The 22,255-nt window shown below is 42.2% G+C and overlaps 1 pseudogene; it reads left to right on the forward strand.

Moving 5' to 3' along the window:
* The first annotated feature begins 1,455 nt into the window (after positions 1 to 1,455).
* On the forward strand, positions 1,456 to 21,394 carry LOC128053183 (DNA polymerase epsilon subunit 3-like; annotated as a pseudogene).
* The last annotated feature ends 861 nt before the right edge of the window (positions 21,395 to 22,255 follow it).

Below are 22,255 nucleotides of genomic sequence, written 5' to 3' on the forward strand. Positions count from 1 at the left end.
GCATGAGTCTTGACCTGACCATTCGGGTCAGCCTGAGCCTCTGAACAGACCCTTGGTCTGTCTGGAATCCGGGACAAGCGCCTTCTGAAGGCAGGATTGGTTGCAGGAAGCAGCGGATGAATCTCGAGCATCTTAACTTACCTTAGTGAGGCATCTACAATGATTGTGTGCCCCTTGATGCACACGTGCCCTGGCCTTCCCCTCGCGAATGAGTTCTTTAAAAGGAAAGACCACCCTTGCACTCCATGCTCCCTGGTCCTCAGTGCCATTTACCCCTCAACTCACTGCTCTACCCATACCAGTGACACAGCTTTAGCCATTAACCCCCACCCGTGACCTCTGCTCGCCAGACCCAAGAGATTGTGCAGTTCTCAACTTCTCGGTCTGTCCGAGGTATTTTGTAAAGTTGCTTTTTTTTCTGGCCATGTGCAATCTTAGTTCTTCAACTAGAGGCTGATCCTATGCCCTTTGCTTCGGAAGCACAGAGTCTTAACCACTGGACCACAGGTGAAATCTCATCATGGAGGCATTTGTAAATAATCATCCCATTCTTTCAAAATTATCTTTCTTTAAGTAGCATGGATTGCTGGGGTCCAGCCCCAGTGGATCCAGGGAATTCGAAGTGGGGACAGAGTCAGTGAGGAGAGACTTATTTAATTAGAGATATAAAGAGAGATTAGGAAAGAATAGTGTAGTAGGAAAATTAGTGGAGAAAAGAGGCTGATATTCCTTGGTTTACACAGAAAGCTAATAAAGTCTCAAGACAAGAAACTTGCGCCATCTACGTTAGGCCACAGGTGCCCGCTTGAATAGCAGAGAGTGCCCTGCCTTGGGCTCCCTCTCGCATGGGTCTTAGAAGCCCGGGCAAATAAGTAGACATGGAGAGCCTCTGCGTTCCAAGGGATCAGCCTGAAAAGGAGAGGGAGGGAGAGGGAGAAAGAGAGAGAGTCAACACGGGGGGAGCCAGATTTCCAAGAAACTAGTTTGAGAAACTGGTCTGAGAAACTGGTCCATCCTTTATTTTCCAGGAAAGCTTTTTATACTTTTGGTTGTACATAGAGATCAATGGATAATACAAAGTTATGCAGGGTCAGCAGCCCTGACCCTTATCAAGACCAGGCTTTCTTTCTGCAAATCTTTCCGTATACAAAGGGTCTCAGGTGATTTACATTATCTTCAAGCCAAAAGGCCTGTTAACATTTTATGGCTCTCTTCCTTAATGAATGTTAATCTCATTGTCCCTGTAGTGTTTTTCCTTAATCTGCATCACCTTCAAAGTACTAAATAAAGTTACATCAAAAGATATGAAAACTTGGCAGCAAGTATTGGCTCAACAATGAAACCCTTAATCAGTTTTATTCTAATGATTTTTCCTAGAATTTCTTTCTTTCTTTTGTTTTTTTTTTTAACTTTATTTTGCTTTACAATACTGTATTGGTTTTGCCCTACATTGACATGAAGCTTTCAGTGCCTCTGGCGGTTGGGAAGCTACAATTCACATGTGCAGTTGTAAAAATCCCGACAGACCGGTCAGGTAAGTTAGAAAGCTATCAGAGGGGTTTAAGCTGAGGCATTGTTTTTACGCCCAGGAGACTTATTAACCGGAGCTCTAAGTTAATTCCTTTTAGAGGAAGGTGGTGGGGGACAGCCCCTGTTAATGTCAGAAGTGTAAGCGAAAAGCATAATGCAGTAAGGCAGGCAGACTCTGGTTTGGGGGGTAGATGCACGAGCAGATCCAGCGAGGCTCCCTTAAGGCCTGACTCGCCTTTGCCTGTCGGGCCCCTTAACCTCATGACCTTTGCCATGGGCGGGACTCCTCGTGCTGGCTCCCGGCAATGGCTACTGATTATCTGCTCATTTTCTTAGTATACTGTAAGGAACTCTCAGGTTCAAGATTCTATCCTTTATTCACTTCTCTTTTATCTCAGCACACATCCTGAAACACCTTATTTATTTCTGATGTTCAAATACCACCTATTAACTGATTATTTCAGACAAAGTAGTCCTCCTCACTTACACCCTGCACTTTTAGGTACATTAATAGTTGTATCTATTAGGTTTCAACATGCCCTCAGCTGATGTCATCTTTCCTCTCCAGCCTTCACTTTTGGTTCTGTCCCCTGTGTTAGGTAACGATTCCATTGTGCAGCAACCTACCCCAGGCTCATGTCAGGCAGTTTTCCTAAACCAGAGGTTCTTAACAGAGATGAAATTTAAATGAGCTTCAGGGATGGAGTACGGCTGCACTTGAGAGGAATGTGGATCATTGAAATCCTCCCCCAAATCTCTCAGCAAAAATGTGTGTGTGTGCCAATAACGTTTTCCAAGTTAATATTTAATCTGATTCTCAAAAACTCAACTAAAAAATGCAAGAATCATTATTTCAGGTGCTCAACTGTCCTTCAAACTCTGTACCCAACGGATTACAAAGATACTTTAATATCTATTCAAGCTGTCCCACCTACTGCTATTACCAATGTCCTATATTAAATTCTTATAATCTTTGCTTCACAAAAGGATCATTGGTCTCCAGTGTAACCCATTCTCCACATTACTAAAAGACTCATCTTTCTAAATGACAAAACTAATAATACATCTTCCCTGCCCCCAAACCCTCTAAAGGGTTTCAGTGACTTTCAGGAAAACTCTGCCAGGCAAACTAGGCCTTTGTGATTGTTACACGCCTGGCCCTTCCTCACAGATCACTCCCATCTCTCTCTTTCATCTCCAGATAAACCCTTTCCCAGACCACCTTCCACCTCCTGACTCCTGGACATGCTTCCTGGGCCCCACTCCTGCAAACCCACCTGCCATAGCCTCTAGTCAACCAGCACAATGATATTCCAACCTCCAGGAGTGATCATATCTAAGCAATTTCACTGGATGGAACTTCAGCCCTTAATCCCTGGCAAAGTCCTCTTCATCCACCAAAACTCACTTCTACAAACACCTGTGACCATCAGCCTCCAGGCAATTCACATATTTGAAGAAGCTTTTCCTACATTTCTTCTTTAGTTTCTGTCAAACTGACCGGCTCACTTACTCCTTCAACAGAGAATCATCTACTGCGTTATCTTCTCTACTACCTTTGTCCCTTTACATCCTTCAGTTCAGTTCAGTTCAGTCGCTCAGTCACGTCCAACTCTTTACGACCCCATGGATCACAGCACACCAGGCCTCCCTGTCCATCACTAACTCCTGGAGTTTACCCAAACTCATGTCCATCGAGTCGGTGATGCCATCCAGCCATCTCATCCTCTGTCGTCCCCTTCTCATCCTGCCCCCAACCCTCCCAGCATCAGAGTCTTTTCCAATGAGTCAGTTCTTTGCATCAGGTGGCCAAAGTATTGGAGTTTCAGCATCAGCATCAGTACTTCTAATGAACACCCAGGACTGATCTCCTTTAGGATGGAATGGTTAGATCTCCTTGCAGTCCAAGGGACTCTCAACAGTCTTCTCCAACACCACAGTTCAAAAGCATCAATTCTTTGGCACTCAGCTTTCTTCACAGTTCAACTTTCACATCCATACATGACAACTGGAAAAACCATAGCCTTGACTAGACGGACCTTTGTTGGCAAAGTAATGTCTCTGCTTTTGTATATATTATCTAGGTTGGTCATAACTTTCCTTCCAAGGAGTAAGCATCTTTTAATTTCATGGCTGCAGTCACCATGTGCAGTGATTTTAGAGCCCCCAAAATAAAGTCAGCCACTGTTTACACTGTTTCCCATCTATTTCCCATGAAGTGATAGAACCAGATACCATGATCTTCATTTTCTGAATGTTGAGATTTAAGCCAACTTTTTCACTCTCCTCTTTCACTTTCATCAAGAGGCTTTTTAGTTCCTCTTCACTTTCTGCCATTAGGGTAGTGTCATCTGCATATCTGAGGTTATTGATATTTCTCCCAGCAATCTTGATTCCAGCTTGTGCTTCTTCCAGCCCAGCGTTTCTCATGAGGTACTCTGCATATAAGTTAAATAAGCAGGGTGACAATATACAGCCTTGCTGTACTCCTTTTCCTATTCAGAACCAGTCTGTTGTTCCATATCCAGTTCTAACTGTTGCTTCCTGACCTATATACACGTTTCCCAAGAGGCAGGTCAGATGGTCTGGTATTCCCATCCCTTTACATCCTTACATCTCAATATTTTGTGGAGATTTTATTTTTCTGGAATACTTTGACCTAATAGAAACTACATCCATTCATTCATCAAGAAACTGTTGAATCAGATGGAGCAACCTGACCAGCTCATGTTAAGGAAATGACCATACAAGGGATAGAGACACAGTTTGGTTCTCATATAGTTTATACTCTGGTAGAGTAACAGACAGCAGTCCAAAAATTACATAAATAATTGCTCAAATATAATTGTCATAGGGAAGAGGAAGAGAAACAATAGGCTGCTTTTCGCGTGTGTCATTGGAGGTCTACTTCAGTTGACAAGTCAGACATATTTTACTTCTACCTTGTTCAGTTTTCTAAGTAAAGAATGTTGGTGTGTGCACATGTGTGTGTGCGTGCGTGCATGCATTTCTCAGGATGAAGAAGCAGCCTTTAGGCTCATTTGCCTGTCACCAAAATCTAGAAACACGCCCTCTTCAGCTAACATCGTCGCCACACAAACACACATCCTGACCCTCCCTACTGTTTCTCTCTTTACAACTCCCTAGTATCTTTTTTCCATTATTTTCAACTCTTCTGACTTGCATATTCATTCATTCGCTGCCTTCTATTAAACCCATTTTATCTTTTTAGAGCAACAAGGAGAGCAGGATCAGGAAAGATTCAGGAGCATGGCATTCCCCTGGCGCACCAGACGAGCTGTGTTCTTCGTTAATGCTGTCTGCGTTAGAGTGAGGTTTTCCGGAAACCAGAAGTCCCGTCTTGATTTTACTCATCGCAGCATGAGTAGCTCGTGTCAGTGCCTCATCCAGCATATCCCCCAAGTCACTCTCCTTGTTTTAATGAGCTGGCTGCACCTCTCGCTGCGTCCCTGCCAACATGTGCTCTGCAACTCAACATTTTCACTGCAGTTCTTAAAACAGTGTCACTGAATAACAACTACCAATAATACATCATTACATAAAACAAACATTAACTCAAAGGAACAGATTTGGGGCTGAAGACTTCATAAATAAGTGAGAGTGTTAGTCGCTTAGGCATGCCTGATTCTGTGAACCCCACGGACTGCAGCCCACCAGACCACTCTGTCCATGGGATTCTCCAGGCAAGAATACTGGAGTGGGTTGCCACTCCCTTCTCCAGGGGGAATCTTCCTGAACCAGACTGAACCCAGGTCTCCTGCATTGCAGGCATATTCTTTACTCTCCGAGCCACCAGGGAAGCCCTGAAAACTTCATCACAACCCAGATTTCACTGCTTTCCATGTTTTTCACCTCATTCATGATGGACATGAGTTTGAGTACACCCCAGGAATTAGTAATGGACAGGGAGGTCTGGCGTGCTGCAGTCCATGGCATCCCAGAGTCAGACATGACTGAGTGACTGAACTGAGGATGGATGAATCTGAGGCTTCAGATTGCGTCTTTCCAGTGGTTTCCATGCCTCTCCTGGTTTCTGTCTCCAGAACCTGCTTTACTCCAGGCGATTGGTTTTTGTCTCTGGTGTTTGCTTAACTGGTTTTGTTTTAACGTGAAAGCATCACATCATTTTACTGACAACATTTTTTCCCTTTTCCTAGTATAAATAATAATGATGCATCTTATAATAATTGAAGTGTTAGAGATAATAAAATACCATAAATGTCAGGCTTTTATAATTATTATTATCCTGCTACCTTGACTATGTCAGCATACTCTCTTAAGAATAAGAATATTCTCCCTTAAAATTGTGCTGTGTAAGTCATTTCAGTCGTGTCCAACTCTTTGCAACCCTGTGGACTGTAGCCCACCAGATTGCTCTGTCCATGGGCTTCTCCAGGGAAGAAGATTGGAATGGGTTGCCATACCCTCCTCAAGGGATCTTCTGGAACCAGGGATTGAACCTGAGTCTCTTGTGTCTAACCTGCATTGGTAGATGCATTCTTTACCACTAGCACCACCTGATAATGATCACATCTCAGAAAATTAAAATGATATGATATTAAAATGATATCACACTCAACTACTATTTAAATATCTCTAACTGTCCCAAGAATGTCTTGTATAATTGTTTTTCTTTCTTCATAAGCATGAAACCAAGGTTTATTATATATTACATCTGGCTATAAGTGATAATATCAACACCATATAACAGTTCAGTAGGAACAATATTTTTTAAAAAAAAAAACTATTTCAGTCATTGCTATTTATTTCACTTTCATTTTAGTTTTCTCTTTTGTACCTCTTTTTTAACAACTGTATTGAAGTATATTTTATATATGATAAAATGCACCCATTTCAAATGTACATTTCAATGATTTTTATTAACTTTACTGAGTAATACAACCATTACCATGAATCATTATTAGAGTTTTTCCAGAATCCACCTGCCAGTGCAGGAGATGCAGGTTTGATACCTGGGTCTAGATGATCCACTGGAGGAGGAAACAGCAAGCCAGTCCAGTATGCTTGTCTGAAAAACCCCATGGACAGAGGAACATGGCAGGATAGAGTCCAGGGGGTTGCACAGAGTTGGACACAACTATGCATGCACACATTCCCCCCAGGAAGATCTCTGATGCTCTTTCTAGCTAATCCCCACTCCCATTTGCAGCAGGCAGCCACTGGCCTATTTCTGTCTCTATAAATTTCCCTTTTCAGCACATGTCGTACAAATGGAATCCTAAAATACACGGTCACTCTGTCACTTAGCAGAGTGTTGTTGAGGAGCGTTTTGTTTTAAAAATCTCACTTTAAAGCCTTTGAATCCAACTGGCAACTTACCCACGTCTGTCACATTCTCAGAGATGAGTCCAACACCCTGCTTCCTAGGAACGAGCTCTTCCTACACCTGTTGATTTGCATCATGGAAGGCAAACAAGCTTTAGCTCTAAGTGGTTTTCTCTCTGCCTTGACATATTTTTTTTTCCTTTGCAAGACAGTGAGTTTTTGACCCTTTTTTTTTTTTTTAATAGCATTCATTGTCATGATTTGGGAAGATTCTTTCTGCTAGCCGTGATCCACTCCTTCCTCCCCACCCCAACATGAAAACATACTTTATTAAGAAAGCAAACCTTTCTTTGCTTGTGAAAGATGCAAACCCACCTAACACGGGGTCTAAATTTGCAGGGGATCCACTACAGGTAGACTCCCAGCAGCAAACCAGGTTATCTGAACTTGGCCAATAGGTAGATAGACAAATAGCTGAAAGATAGACAAATAGACAGATAGACAATAGGTTGATAGACAGGTCTACATGTACATATACAGATATAATTCTTTCTTTTTTTTTTACCAGACCACTGACATGAGGGATCTTCATTCCCCAACTCATGCTCCCCTATAGTAAAAGGCCAGAGTCCTAACCTCTGGAAGCCCAAGGGTATCCCCTAGAATTCCATTTCTCCCCCCACCTTTTCCTCTTCCATGCTTGACCAGCCTTCCTTTGGTTAGCCTCATTCTGAGTCAGGCTGTCTCAACATGGTGATTGAGTCATCTCCTAAAACTTAGCAAAATTATAGGAAGAAAAAAGCCCTCTCGCCTAAACAGAAAAAATACCTTTATCAAAGGTCCTGAATTGACCCCAAGCACATGGAACTCCCATCCTTAAACTAATACCCTGACTTTGGCAGCCGAGGTCGGACCCGGTGCCCCTTCCTGGAGCTGGAGCAGGACTGGCCACTCAGTGTACACAGATGCAGAGTGAAGGAGGTCAGCTCCCCAAAGGGGAGTCAGGAGCTGTTGCCAGGAAAGGGAGACTTGGGTACTGGACGGGGAAAAGAGTAAATGTTCACCAACCTCCTCTGTGTCAGAGGAGGCAAGCTTGCTGCAAACGGCCAGAGAGTAAAAGGCTTTGTGGCCTCAAGGTATGTGTCAAAATGACTCAGTTCTGCCAGGATAGAGCAGAAGCTGCCATAGACAATGTGTAACCAGAGGACCATGACTTTGTTCCAGAACAAGCTTATTTACAAAAACCAGCACCAAGCCCAGTTTGGTCTGAGGCTGTGGTTTGCTAACCGTTGTTCTGTGTCGTCAACACGAGTCACACCCGGGGACCATGGGCATGGCTCTCTCTGGCTGCTGCACAGCCTGCCAAATGGTTTTCAGTAACATACCATCCATATGCTGTTTCAAATGCCAAGCCAAAGTTCTCCTGCAGACACTCTCAGTGAAAAAGATGCCCACCATGCTGTGCTGGGCTCAGTCATGTCCAGCTCTTTGCGACCCCACGGACTGTAGCCTGCCAGACTCCTCCGTCCATGGGATTCTCCAGGCAAGAATACTGAGTGGGGAGCCATGCCCTCCTCCAGGGGATCTGCCTGACCCAGGGATCCAACTCGTGCCTCCTATGCTTCCTGCATTGGCAGGCAGGTTCTCTATCACCAGTGCCCCCTGGGAATCCCGCTCATGAACAATTGCTATGAAAATAATAATGACAAATCCCAAATTGAAAGGACTATTAGGAACTAAGCAGAGTTCCTTTTGACACAATCTTTATGTTCACAGTGATTTAAACAAGGATGGAGAAAATAAGAAAAGATACTGAGAGAACCTAAAATTTTAAATCACATGGGCATACTCCCTCTTATCTATTTAAAATCTTGATCCTTCTAGAATTTTTAAGCATTAATATTTCTTTTACACAGGGAGAATATACTATTTCTGCATTACCAGTTAAGAAAGCTAATAATTTTAGAAAATGCAGACAATTTCATACCTCTCATCTAAAATTTTAAAATATAATTTTATAAGTAATATTCCAAAAACTTTTAAATCAAAATATAAGTAGATGAGAGTGAGTTGTTAAAGTTTGTAAGACTCTATAATTCAGAATACCTACACTTACCTCAATAAATACAAAGTGTTTCCTAGTCTGTTACTTTCATTTCGCAGCCTTAATACATTCGTAAATACAATCCTTTCTAGTTCATCAATTTGTATGCTGCTGCTGCTGCTGCCAAGTCGCTTCAGTCATGTCCAACTCTGTGTGACCCCAGAGATGGTAGCCCACCAGGCTCCACCGTCCCTGGGATTCTCCAGGCAAGAACACTGGAGTGGGGTGCCATTGCCTTCCCCTACTTAATTATTTTAGTAGTATTTATTATCAGTGTTTTCTACATTAATTTTGTACCTCCTCCCATTTGTCTGGATTTAATTTTTGCTCTATTTTTATCATCATCTGCTAAGCATGAATCATGAGCACCAAGCCGCATAAGTCAGTTCACTCCTCTCCAGTACCTGTGTATAGTCTCATAAACATTTCTTATTTCTTCCTGGGACAGGAAGCTTGATTTTTCTTTAGAATAAGAGACATACCTTATTTGGGAGCCTTTGAAAAAGGAAACTGGTGATTCTGGAAAGTGTGGTCATGTTTTCACAGCAACAGAAACAAAATAAACACCTTGGTTTGCAAACTGGGCACTGCGTTCTACCTGATGCTTAAAGGTGCCAGTAAAGAAGGCGACTTGCTTCCAAATCACAGAACCCACAGCTGGCACAGGTCTGTCTAGCTGACCATCACATCATGTTGAACTTGTTAGTCGTGCAAAGTTATGTGCAGTTTTTTTGCGAGCTCGTTGCCCTCTATAATCTACCCTCCAGAAAACACGAATATTGTGGATATTAGTGCTGTGTGTGTTTGGGGTAACTTCCTGATCCCCTACAGTGGACACTCCTGGGGGACCCCTGCTGCTGTGGACTGCCTCCTGTCTGCAAAGCAGAGACACTGGGACCCAGAGAGGCTCTGGTCCTTAATGAAGAATCATTCCAGTTCGTGAACTTTTCTGGAGCTCAGTTTACTCACTAAGTGGGAGAAGGAGGACTTGCGCAGCTTCACAGGATTATTGAGAAGCTCAAATAAAACATTTTCTTTCAAAGGACAAGGTGAGTTCTAAAGTGTCAAATAAGCAAAATGCTGATTATTAACGGATGAAAAGTGCAAAATGCCCCACAGCTATACAGTACCCATGGAGCACTGCCCAGCAGCCAGATGATAAATTCTTGATGAGCAGTGGTTTGCTTTTGTTTGAAATTGTCCCTTGGGTAAAGCAGCAAGCCACATTTTGTGAGGTATAAAGAAGCATAAAGTATAGTCTTCAAAAATTAGAAACTGCTGCTTTCATTGAAAGAAATGGACTCGTAAACATAACAAGCACAAATACTTTAAAGTGCATGGTAAATGGATGATACAGTATGTACCTCAGGATGACTTTCCACTGTGTGTTTTGTACAGCATGAGTCCTATTTGTCTTTCCAAGAAATCAAGTTTGTATTCAAATACAAAAGTCAACTCTGAATACTGTAAGTCCTACTTGAGGATTCCAAATGCAGATCAGGATATAAAAGACTCAGAGAAATCCTGTAGCAAAGTTAGCCAATGAACTTTATTTAAATCAGCAACTCCCAAAGGTATTTGACCAGATAACCCTGTTTTAATAAAAATTTTAAAAAAAGAGAAAGATCAGCTTTCCAAAGAAGCAGTGTTTTTCAGGCCATGTTTGGGAAATGCCATTCTGGAGGCTAAAGGTAAACGAAAGGCCCCGTGATGAGGAGCCTGGAGGATCCCTGGAGACAGAGTGATGGCAAGGTCAGAGAAAAGGGAAAAGCGGCTTTCCAGGTTTGGGATCTGGGGTGGGTGGAGTGTTGAAGGCAGAAACCATGGACTCTGCAAGGGTAGAAGTAGGCAGGGCAGGCATCCTTAGGTTAATCACATCACATCCTGGTGTCTTCAGTAGGGCAAACATTCAATGTGTTCAGTTAATTGAGTTCACTGAACTAGGAAACTGGGACTCATATTCAGAGGGTAGTGAGTAGACAAAGTAAGTACTGCAGAGAAGTAGGCGGTGAGCTGGGGAGGGAAGGGAAGATGCTGGGAGGAAGGACCTTGAACACACGATGGCATAAGGCAGCTACCCCGCAACCCGCCTCACTCATCCTGACCGCTGTCCTGCAGCAGGGCAGTGAATGATTTCAGGTGAGGAGCAAGACAGAGGTCAGGAAGAGAGGGGGAAAGCCCTGAGCAGCCAAGAGTCAACAGAACAGAGATTGTGAAGCAGGAGGTGGGAGCATGAAGGGAATCCAGCGTGGACAAGGAAGCACAACTCAGTGAGAAAGGGAAACAAAAATTCTTCCTCTGGATTTATCATCAGCCTTTCAAACTGATGAATATTTTTAATAGCATCTGTAGACCCCAGATTCCTGAGCTATTTTATCTCACTATTGCCTATAAAATGAACAAGAATTATATATTTAGGATAAGTACCACACATTATTTTTCTTTTTAAAAGCTATATCCCGCTTCCTATTTTCTGATCTTCTGATACCTTCCTCTAGTTTCCATTTTGGTACTCTAAAAATACTCTTTAGTAGCTGAATATGTTTCTTAATTCAGCTGCAGCACTGCATTCAATGACATCTGTAGCCACTAATTTTATTTTGCTTAAATTATCCAAGTGTGCTCTTACCTGAATTTCAACAGCAGCTATTCTTACAAAATCTTCCTTATTTTCTGATTTTCCAGAACATGTTTCTTCTTTTCCCAGTATTTTTAAAGGAATAATCAAAGCTACCAAAAGAATTGAATGTCTGTGAAATGCACTATTTTATGTCTCATTTTAGCAACAAACATCAGTAAGATTTGGCTGAAAGACTAGACTTTTCACTTAGCAGTTTTCTACTACTTGCTTAATTAAAAGCCTCTTCAAGTATTATTTTAGAAACCTTCATTTTCAAATCAGCAGGATACTGATCTTGCCACTGCTTTTCAGTCGCTAAGTTGTGTCTGACTCTTTACAGCCTCATGGACTGCACCACGCCAAGCTCCTCTGTCCTCCACTGTCTCCCACAGTTTGTTCAAACTCATGTCCATCAAGTCGGTGATGCCATCCAACCATCTCATCCTCTGTCGTCCCCTTCTCCTCTTGCTTTCAATCTTTCCCAGCATCAGGGTCTTTTCCAATGAGTCAATTCTTTGCATCAGTTGACCAAAGTATTGGAGCTTCAGCTTCAGCATCAGTCCTTCCAATGAATATATAGGGTTGATTTCCTTTAAGATTGACTGATTTGATCTCCTTGCTGTCCAAAGACTCTCAAAAGTCTTCTCTAGCACTGCAATTCAATTTCATACTCAGCTTTCTTTGTAGTCCAACTCTCATATCTCTACATGACTACTGGAAAAACCACAGCTTTGACTGTATGGACCTTTGTCAACAAAGTGATGTCTCTCAGCTTTAATAGTGATGTGATCTGATTTGAAAGATATTTATTAAAACTGAGTCACAAACTATTATTTCAGTAACCACTGGGGCACAGGTGGGCTTTTAAGATTGGAACAGGAAACAACAAAAGATGTCATCATCAGTAAAGAAGTACGTGCTTTCATGAAAGACTGACACTTACCAACATAATCTGATGCCCTCAGGTTCAGCCGGAGCCCTGCTCAATCTGACTCCAGGCCCTACGTAGAAAGACCAAGACAGCAAAGTCTCTACACACCCCTGACTCGGAGAAATGTAAGGAGCTTAGCAGTCCAGCGTCAGCACCAAATCCTGCTCACCTTGAAGTCCTCCTGAGGCCTTGTAGTAGACTAGCTTCCTGAGTCTCTGCCCTTCTCCTTACACCTGAACCCTTATTTAAGCCAGCCTCCCAGTATGTTTGGTCCTCTGGGACTAGGATCCCATCCTGCTTTGAGCATCTACACCCACAGTTCTTCCTATATCTACCTGCTATCCACCTGGCCCTGGCCCCTGCCCTGAGACAGACCTGCAGTGCTTGAGGACATACCTTGCTATGCCATCTGCCTCCCTACTTAGACTTCTGCTCCCCCACTGCCGCATACTGCCTGCAAGTAGGACGTTCCCCGACCTCACAAGAGAAAACCACAGCAGCTTTTTGACTGAATTTTCACTCGTCAGATTCTTTGATTTACATACCTTTATTGTGGAACAGACCACAGTGGTCCCTTCAGATGGCCATACTAGGGATCACGTTTCTCTTGGTGCCAATCATCCTCCGTCTAGTTTAATAACAACCAGAGCAGGTTCAATGTAATCTAAGCTTTAAAAAATTCTTAATCTCTGAATAAAAATTGAACTGGCAAGCAGTAGCAAATTATAGCAAGCACATAATTATTCAAATTGCAATTATGCTTTTAAATTAATATAGTACGTAATGATGAGTTGGAAAAGAAATTTGGACAAGGTAGTAGAGAGGACATTGGAAGATAAGATAATGAGCGATTCAAGGGCCCAGACCACAAAGGCCACAAAGCTCAGCGCAGAGGCAGTGGATGGAGGTGAAGTTTGGCCAAGCACAGAAGCTTGGTCAAGGGCTTGTTTTCCATAATAGGGAAATAAATGTCCCGCTGAAAAAAAATGTTCTCTATAAATAATATTGAGGGAAGGAGTAAAAGAATCATATTTTCAAGTGATGACCATGTCAGTGGAGTGGAAAAATGACGTCAGAAGCAGGGAGGCCAATGTGGGGGTGAGGAGGTACTCTGCTTTTACTAAAGCAAATGGACATGAGTATAGAGGTTAACAAAATGGCTTAGACCTTAGTATTATTTTAACAGTATTTTAATATTGGTGCAATTCCACTACGTAACTCATGGGCTAGATCGCAGTTTTGTCCGTTGTCCTAATAATGTCTTCAAGTTTTATTCCTTGAGGAATTATATAGTAGAGTTGCATCAGTATTAACTATCCCAACTACGATCACTGTACCATGGTTCTTAAGAGAACGTCTTTTTCTTAAAATATACATTCTAACATATTTATAAGTAAAAGGGCATTAAGTATGTCATTTACTCTCTAATGGCTAAGAAAAATACGAGACACATATGTTTATATCTGGAAAAACCATAGCTTTGACTAGATGGACCTTTGTTATCAAAGTAATGTCTGTGCTTTTTAATATGCTGTCTAGTCATAACTTATTTTCATTTATAATATATGATTTCTCTCTCTCCCTCTGCCCTTCTGCAAATGAGATAGAGTGAGCATGAAAGCAAGTGGGGAACATGTAAACAGTTTGTAAACCAAGATAAAGAACACACGTTTCATTTATCGCTTCTTACAAATTTTCTGTAGCTTTTGGATTATTTTAAATGACAAATTTATAACAAAATAAAATGTTTTTAATAAAACTTGAGGAAATTGTGTCATTTTGGAAAAGCTAAAAAAAGAGAGAGATTCATATGGAGTAAAACTTTGAAGGATTATGTAATATGAATAAATTTTTTTCTTAAGTCTTTTAACATAAGCCTGGCTTATGCATCTGACTCATTATTTAGTGACCTATCTTCAGTCAAAAGCAAAATCTTTATAACCAATAGGGCAGGACTGGGATATAAGAATTCTGGACAAAATCAGCAGGTGGAAGGCTTACCTGGGAACCAAGGATTTCTGGCAACTGCACATTCAGTGTATGTGATGAGGGCCAACTTTGATCAAGACGTGTTCACTGTCAGGAAGAGTCTAGGAGCCCCTGTCTGAAAGCTGGCACAGGAATCAGTTTGCTCAGAGGGAATCTCCTTGGACCCACAGGAGCCCTTCCTGCCTTGACACTGTTGGCATATTACGTTTTGGGCTTTCTTCCATCCTCACATTCATGTGACTGTACATAAATACCTCTCCCGGGTAGGATTAAATAGAGTGATTCCAACTCTATAGTTATCTTTTAACCGTTTCACTTTTCTTGGATATAATAAAAGATTGGATTCCTACTGATTGGACTCTAATTTTACATAAAAGGAAACCTTGTTAGTTGTGGGTTATTGCTGCTGTTCAGGTGCATCTGACTCTTCTGGGGCCCCGTGAACTGCACCACGTCAGGCTCCTCTGTCCTCAGTCTCCCGGAGTTTGCTCAGACTCATGTCCACAGTGCCGGCGATGCTATCTAACCATGTCATCCTCTGCCACGCCTTCTCCTTTTGCCTTCAGTCTTTCCCAGCTCCCTAGCTGCAAGTTAGGTGGGACTTATGATAAGATGAAAGTGTGAGGAGGAAGCACAAAGCAGGAACAGAGCTGTACCTCAGGGAAACACTGGAAGCAGAAATCATCAGAGTTACAGATTACATCTCCGTTTTTTGTATTTTTGTTTCAACCTCCTCTCATAACAGACTAGGTGTCTCCTCATACTTCACAATTAAGATATTGTTTGCTCAGGGCCCCTGGCTTTAATAGGAACAATAAATAGATTTCAGTCACACCCTGAGTGTATCAAAAACATGCAATTTCCCTGCCAATTGATTTTACACAAGGTCCCAAGACTATTCAATGAGAGAAGAATAGACTTTTCAATAAATGATGTCAGAACAATGGAATTTCCACATTTGAAAGAACAAAGTTGGACGCTTCATACCATATACGATAATTAACACTAAATGGATCAACAACCTAAATATAATAACTGAAACTATTAATCCATCAGAAGGAAGCATAGGAGTGGATCAGTAATGGGTTCTTTGATATGACGCCAGAAGCGTGAGCAACAAAAGAGAAAAGAGAGAAGCTGAACATGCATCGGTTATAAATGTTCATCTGTCAAAGGTCATCACCAATGAAACAAAAGACAGCCTACAGAATGGGATAAAATATTTGCAAATCTTACATCTGACAAGGGTTTGTGTCCAGAATATATAAAGAATCCTTAAAACTAAAGAACAAAAGGATGAGCAATTCAATTTAAACATGAACAAAGGACTTGAAAAGACACCTCATCAAAGAAAAGATTTATATTACAGTGTAGTATGGTATAGTATAATATAGTATATACATGTGCTTCCCACGTAGCTCAGCTGGTGAAGAGTCCACCTGCATTGCAGGACACCCCGATTCGATTCCTGGGTGGCGAAGTTCCGCTGGAGAAGGGATAGGCTACCCACTCCAATATTCTTGGGCTTCCCTGGTGGCTCAGCTGGTAAAGAATCAGCCTGCAATGTGGGAGACCTGGGTTCAGTCCCTGAGCAGGGAAGATAGCCTGGAGAAAGGAACCAGAATCTCCAGTATTCTGGCCTGGAGAATTCCATGGACTGTATAGTCCATGAGACGTAGAAGGGTGGAACACAACTGAGTGACTTTCACTTTCATTATGTTCTGTTCTGTTCTGTTATATTATATTATATTATACTCGACCTGAAGTTAGGAAGTGGTATCAAAACCTGGGGAAAGCCAGTGCAGCTGTAAGACATAGCTGCCCACACAGACAAGACACAGCTACCCGGGGGGAAACTGGGGACAGAGCTCCAGTCTCCTCCTGGTGAGTCTCATGAGCCAGAGGGCCCAGCAAGGGCGCCATTGATTCCGCCCATGCAGTGCAGCCTCCTGAGGCTCACAGAGGGTAGAGAGAAGGAGCAGCTGTGTCTGGCAGGACCAAGCAGAAATCACAGGCACGTGCCAGAACAGCTATGGCGTGAAACTCCAAGTCATCCTGCCCTCTCCACCAAGCTGGAAGGCTCCCGCACTCACTTATAACCTCTCACATTGGACCCTGGCTTCTGTATCTTAACAACCATGCTCAGATGTCCTCCTTGGATGGAAGAACCAGTGGGGACAAAAGGTCCAGATCAGCAGGGTCTCCTGGTCCTCCTTGCTCCTGAGTCACTGTAAGCTTCTAGAGTTGGCAACTGGTTCTTGTTCATAGCTCCATGCTCGGCTCCTTTTTCTAGTGTTTTGTCACTGTTCAGTCACCAGGTTGTGTCTGACTCTTTGTAACCCCATGGATTGAATCACACCAGGTTCCCCTGTCCTTCGCCGTCTCCAGGTATTTGTTCATGTCCATTAGTCAGTGATGCCATCCAGCCATCTCATCCTCTGTCACTCCCTTCTCCTCCTGTCCTCAATCTTTCCCAGCATCAGGGTCTTTTCCAATGAGTTAGCTGTTAGTATCAGGTGGCCAAAGTATTGGAGCTTCAGCTTCAGTCCTTCCAGTGAGTATTCAGGGCTGACTTCCTTTAAGATTGCCTGATTTGATCTTCTTGCTGTCCAAAGGATTCTCAAGAGTTCTCCAGCACCACAGTTTGAAAGTATCAATTCTTTGATGCTCAGGCTTCTTTATGATTTGACTCTCACATCCATACAGGACTATTGGAAAAACCATAGCATTCTAGTGTTTGGTGACTATTAAATGGCATAAAATGCTTATTGAGTTATAAGCGAATGAATGAACATGTGGTTTTTCCTCCTTAAAAAAGGCTTTAGTTGAAGTAACTCCATGTCCTAGGACTTCTGAAGCACCCTTATGTCAAATATTCTCAATCAAAGCTCCCATGTAAGTGCGCAGACATTTGACAGACCCAGTGCCCTGACTTTTCAGTCTGATACAGACATCACAGCCAATGAGACCATTTTAGTATGCTAAATGTAAGCACCAAGGGCAAAAATAGCAATTGATTGCTTGCTGAGTTCATGGACCATAGTTACCAATAGTCTTGCTCACTGGCACACTGTAATATGCCGGCCTTGAACCCAATTTTGTGTGTTCAAAGGGAAGTACCAAAATCAATTACCAAAGAAGGATTATTTTTGTATTGCAACCTCTTGCCTTCCAGAGTAACTCAAAAATCATTACAGACCACCACATTCACAGAAAAACACTCTTCCCCAATAGATTTTTCCTTACAAAAAAGGAGAAGAATGTGACAGGCTACTTATTGAAGGGTAAGAAATGTATAAATGTCTTTGTTTTACTGTTATTTCAGTTTGAATCCACTGTGCTTCTTTATTTCGATCTTTAAAAGCTAAGTTGTCAAATTTAGACAGTTTATAAGTTAAGGAGAAACTAGGATCATCACAGGGCCTGTTATAAAGCCATTTTTCTTTTTTATTAGCCACATTAGCATTCTATTGCCCTTTAAATGTCACTAGTTCAAGAGCACTGCTTTCTGCATCCTGGAAATATTTCTTCTCATTGTAATAAAACATGAGGATACAATTTCCTAGGACATAGATAAGATGGCAGAGAAACAACAAATTCAGAATCAAAACATGTTGGGTACTGTTACAGATAAGACACTGGTTATTTTTCAGTCAAAGCTCTGTCATTGTTATAACATTGAGCTATTCAAGAAAGAGTTTAATTTGTTTGTTGGTATAGGCTATTGATTTTTCTTTTATCATCTAAGCCATGATTAGAAAAATGATATTTATTCATTCTGAGATGTGCAGAAATATAAGAGGAGCTACCTCTTTCTAATAGAGAAAGAAAAATCACATCATGATGTATGGTATCCTTGTAGAAGTGCTTGCAATTTGCTAGCAATCTCTGTATCACTTCCAAAGTTACATTTTTGTAGTTACAGATAAGCTTGGCAGCATAACATCCCCCATATCTCAAAACCTATAGTGAGCTAAAGCAGTAGGGTAGACTGATAGAAAAATGAGAAAGGGAAGAGAGCAAAGAATACAGGGGGGACTTCCCTGGTGGCCCAGCAGTTAACACTCTGCACTTCATCACAGAGGGCACAGGTTCAGTCCCTGGCCAGGGAACTAAGACCCCACATCCCACCTTGGGGCAAAAAGAAAGAAAGAAAAGAAAAACATCAAACAGTGCACAGGACAATTCTCACAACAAAAAAGGATAAATGAATTCTGATTTTTCTGATGTTGTAAGTCCGTGTTTAGATCTTTTAAAAAAATGGAGTAAAGCGTGACTTTCATAAAATTTTCAGTGACTGATACCCAAATGACTTATTCCTTTATCTTAATCTTCCTATTGTAATTCTTAGCATTTTCTAAAATTTTGAATTCTTTCATGTTTCTTTTTTCACCTATGTCCATGTCTTTTCAGCTCTCCTTCCAGAAATTTCACTAGCCAGTCTGATTTTATTTTTCATATCTTTTACAATGTGTGTGCTTTGTTATTCATTTAATCTACCTTGACCTTTCCAATTCCTTTTTCTGACTTTTAATTCTTTTCTATTTCACCTACAGCACTGTGATCAAATGAGCTTTCTGAGACATAAATCCAGGCATGTTTTCTTTTGATAAATAATATTCTATTTCTCCCTAATACCTATAGTGATGATTTCCAAACTGTCAGGAGAAAAGTAACATACATATAAGTTTCTATATGTCTAAATTACGTATACGTAAAAGAAGCACCAGAAGTCACCATGTGATCCACAGATCAAAAGGCTCATTTCCTAGGATACAAAAAAAAAAAAGAACTGGCTTCAGCAATGAGATAAATGCATTGGTTTAACTGCAAAGGAAGGAGTGTAACTAGTGACGATTAAGAACCAGAGATTTCCGCGACTCATTCATGCGTGGTTTCGTCTCACTGTACAGTTCTATCTTTACCTTTCATAAGTTTCATTTCCCTTGGACTCACACTTTAAAAGAGTTGCTCAAAGAGGAAAACAGTTTTCTCTCTAGTTACAGGGCTTCCAACTAGGGAAAGAGTCTGATTGGCTGGTGTGGGGAGCGGAGGGCTCTGATTGGCAGCTCCCACTGAGGTCGCCTGGTTGGAGCGGAGGTCCCAGTAGTTTCTGAAACATACATTCCTCTGTGAGGAGGAGACTCGGTGCTGTTGGTCTGTCTAAAGAAAGGACATCTACCATAGGGTGTCTTGAAATTCTCTGTGTTAAAAACGTCTCCTGGTGGCTCAGGGATAAAGAATCTGCTTGCCAATGCAGGAGATGCCGGTTTGATCCCTGGGTCAGGAAGATCCTCTGGAGAAGCAAATGGAAACTCACTCCAATATTCTTGCCTGGGAAATCCCATGGACAGAGGAGCCTTGTGGGCTACAGTCCATGAAGTCGCAAAAGAATTGGACACAACTTAGCAACAAAACAACAATAGGTGGATATTCTGGTCTTATTATAGAGCATCAATTTAGCAAGGAGAGGAAACCAGTCAATTCTAAAGGAAATCAACCTTGAATGTTCATTGGAAGGACTGATGCTGAAGCGAAAGCTCCAATACTTTGGACACCTGATGCAAAGAGTCAACTCATTGGAAGACCCAAATGCTGGGAAACCTTGAGGGCAAAAGAAGAATGGGGAGACAGAGGATAAGATGGTTGGATGGCATCACTAATTCAATGAACATGAGCTGAGCAAACTTCAGGAGATAGTGAAGGACAGGGAAGCCTGGTGTGCTGCAGTTCATGGGATCACAAAGAGTTGGACATGACTTAGGGGCTGAACAACAATAGAGGGCCACCTGATTCTTGTGGTAGAGCATCAGTTTATTACTATATTTCCTGCAGGAAAAAAGAAACGTAATTTGCAGAAAACACTAAAAAACTTTTAAGAGTAGATAGCACAGGCAAGAATTGAGATGCTCTGATCCTCTAAGAAGGAAGCACAACAAAGGGTGCTTCACATTCCCCCCTGGCATTTTACTGAAAACACTTGCCATTTTTGACATAGAGGAATAGAATGCCAGCAGACAGCTACCAGCAGCTGGAGTTCAGGCCAAGACAGAGAACTTCTAATAAACACCAGAAGGATCACCTTCTCGGAATAAGAACAAAACTGAAGTCGATCAGCAAGATGGACATACATAAGCTAAAAACAGTCCTCATCAGAATTTAAGAGATTTCTTACACTCTATGCATGCTTGTGTGCTGTCTCTTCATCATGTCTGACTCTATATGACCCTGTGAACTGTAGCCTACCAAGGTCCTCTGTCCATGGGATTCTCCAGGAAAGAATACTGGAGGGGGTTGCCATGCCCTCTTCTAAAGGATCTTCCTGACCCAGAGATCAAATCCTCATCTCTCTTCCCTCGCCTGCATTGGCAGGAAGGTTCTTTACCTCTAGCGCCAGCTGGGAAGCCCCACTTACACTCTATATATGCTATCAAGAAATGCAGGAGGGACACCATGGCGGCCTGAAGACGAGGTCGCAGGCATGGGAACCTAACCTGCCCGAGGACCTAAACCTGCTGTCATCACCAGAATCATCAAGGAGGCGCTCCCAGACGGTGTCAACATCTCCAAGGAGGCCCGGAGCGCCCTCTCCCGCGCCGCCAGCGTCTTCGTGCTGTATGCCACATCCTGTGCCAACAACTTTGCGATGGAAGGGAAACGCAAATGCCAGCAATGTACTGTCAGCCATGGAGGAGATGGAGTTTCAGCGGTTCGTTACCCCGTTAAAAGAAGCTCTGGAAGCTTATAGGAGCGAGCAGAAAGGCAAGAAGGAAGCTTCAGAGCAAAAAAAGAAGGACAAAGACAAAAAAGCAGATTCGGAAGAGCAGGCCAAGAGCAGGGATGAGGACAATGATGAGATGAGGAAAGGCTGGACGAAGGAGAACAGAATGAAGGGGAGGGAGTGGACGACTGAGGAGGGTGGGGAGACGCCGCTTGGAAGGAACCCGCGAAAACCTGGGACACGTTTGTGTGAAGCCTTTTCTGGCTGGGCAGAGTCGTCTTAGGCAGAAGAGCCTGAGAAGATTGAAATAAAAACTGAATTATCATCAGGATTATCATCAAAGCCAGGGCTTCCCAGACTCAGAGCATCTGAGTAGTAGAATCCTGTTTTGCTTAATCAGTCTCCAGGTTATAACTTTTTGGCAAGAGGGATTCTGAATGGCTAATTGGTCAGTCTGATCTCTTTTGTTTACATACACATATAGTTAGGCAATTGGTGATCCCCAGTTCCCTCCCTGCCCCCCAGAAAAGTAATAATAACTTCCATGCTGCCAACTGTGTCCCAGATCAGAGAGGCAGTTAAGGCTCAGGAAAAATTGGGGTTTGATCGCAGTCAACCTATTTGATTATACAGTATTTGGCAATACTAGCTTATTTCAAGTGATCAGAATGGCTCAGCTATAGGAAACTACTAAAAAGGTTGAAGAGAACAATGAAATCTGCTCTCTCTTCACTTGACAGTAACATTAATTGAATTTTGTTTTCTACAGACCCACTTGGCTTAGAGCCCTTCTATATTGCCGTAGGCATGTAACCTGCTTGGGAGGCTACCTTCTAGGCACATTGTTTTCAAATCCACAGAGTAGAATTAGTTAAGCAAGGTTGCCAATGTCTTACTCTTATAAAACAGATGGTTTAGTTTTAAATGCACCTCACTGCCTGCCACTGTACAGCTTCAGGATTTGGCATCACCTCCTGGAAGGTGTAAAATTCCAGGTTTTCGTGTGCCGTAGTCCATCTTCCAGATTTGTGACTATGGCTTTTCGTTTTTCCA

This window comes from Budorcas taxicolor, chromosome 9, assembly GCF_023091745.1.
Source record: "Budorcas taxicolor isolate Tak-1 chromosome 9, Takin1.1, whole genome shotgun sequence".
Classification (NCBI taxonomy): Eukaryota; Metazoa; Chordata; class Mammalia; order Artiodactyla; family Bovidae; genus Budorcas; species Budorcas taxicolor.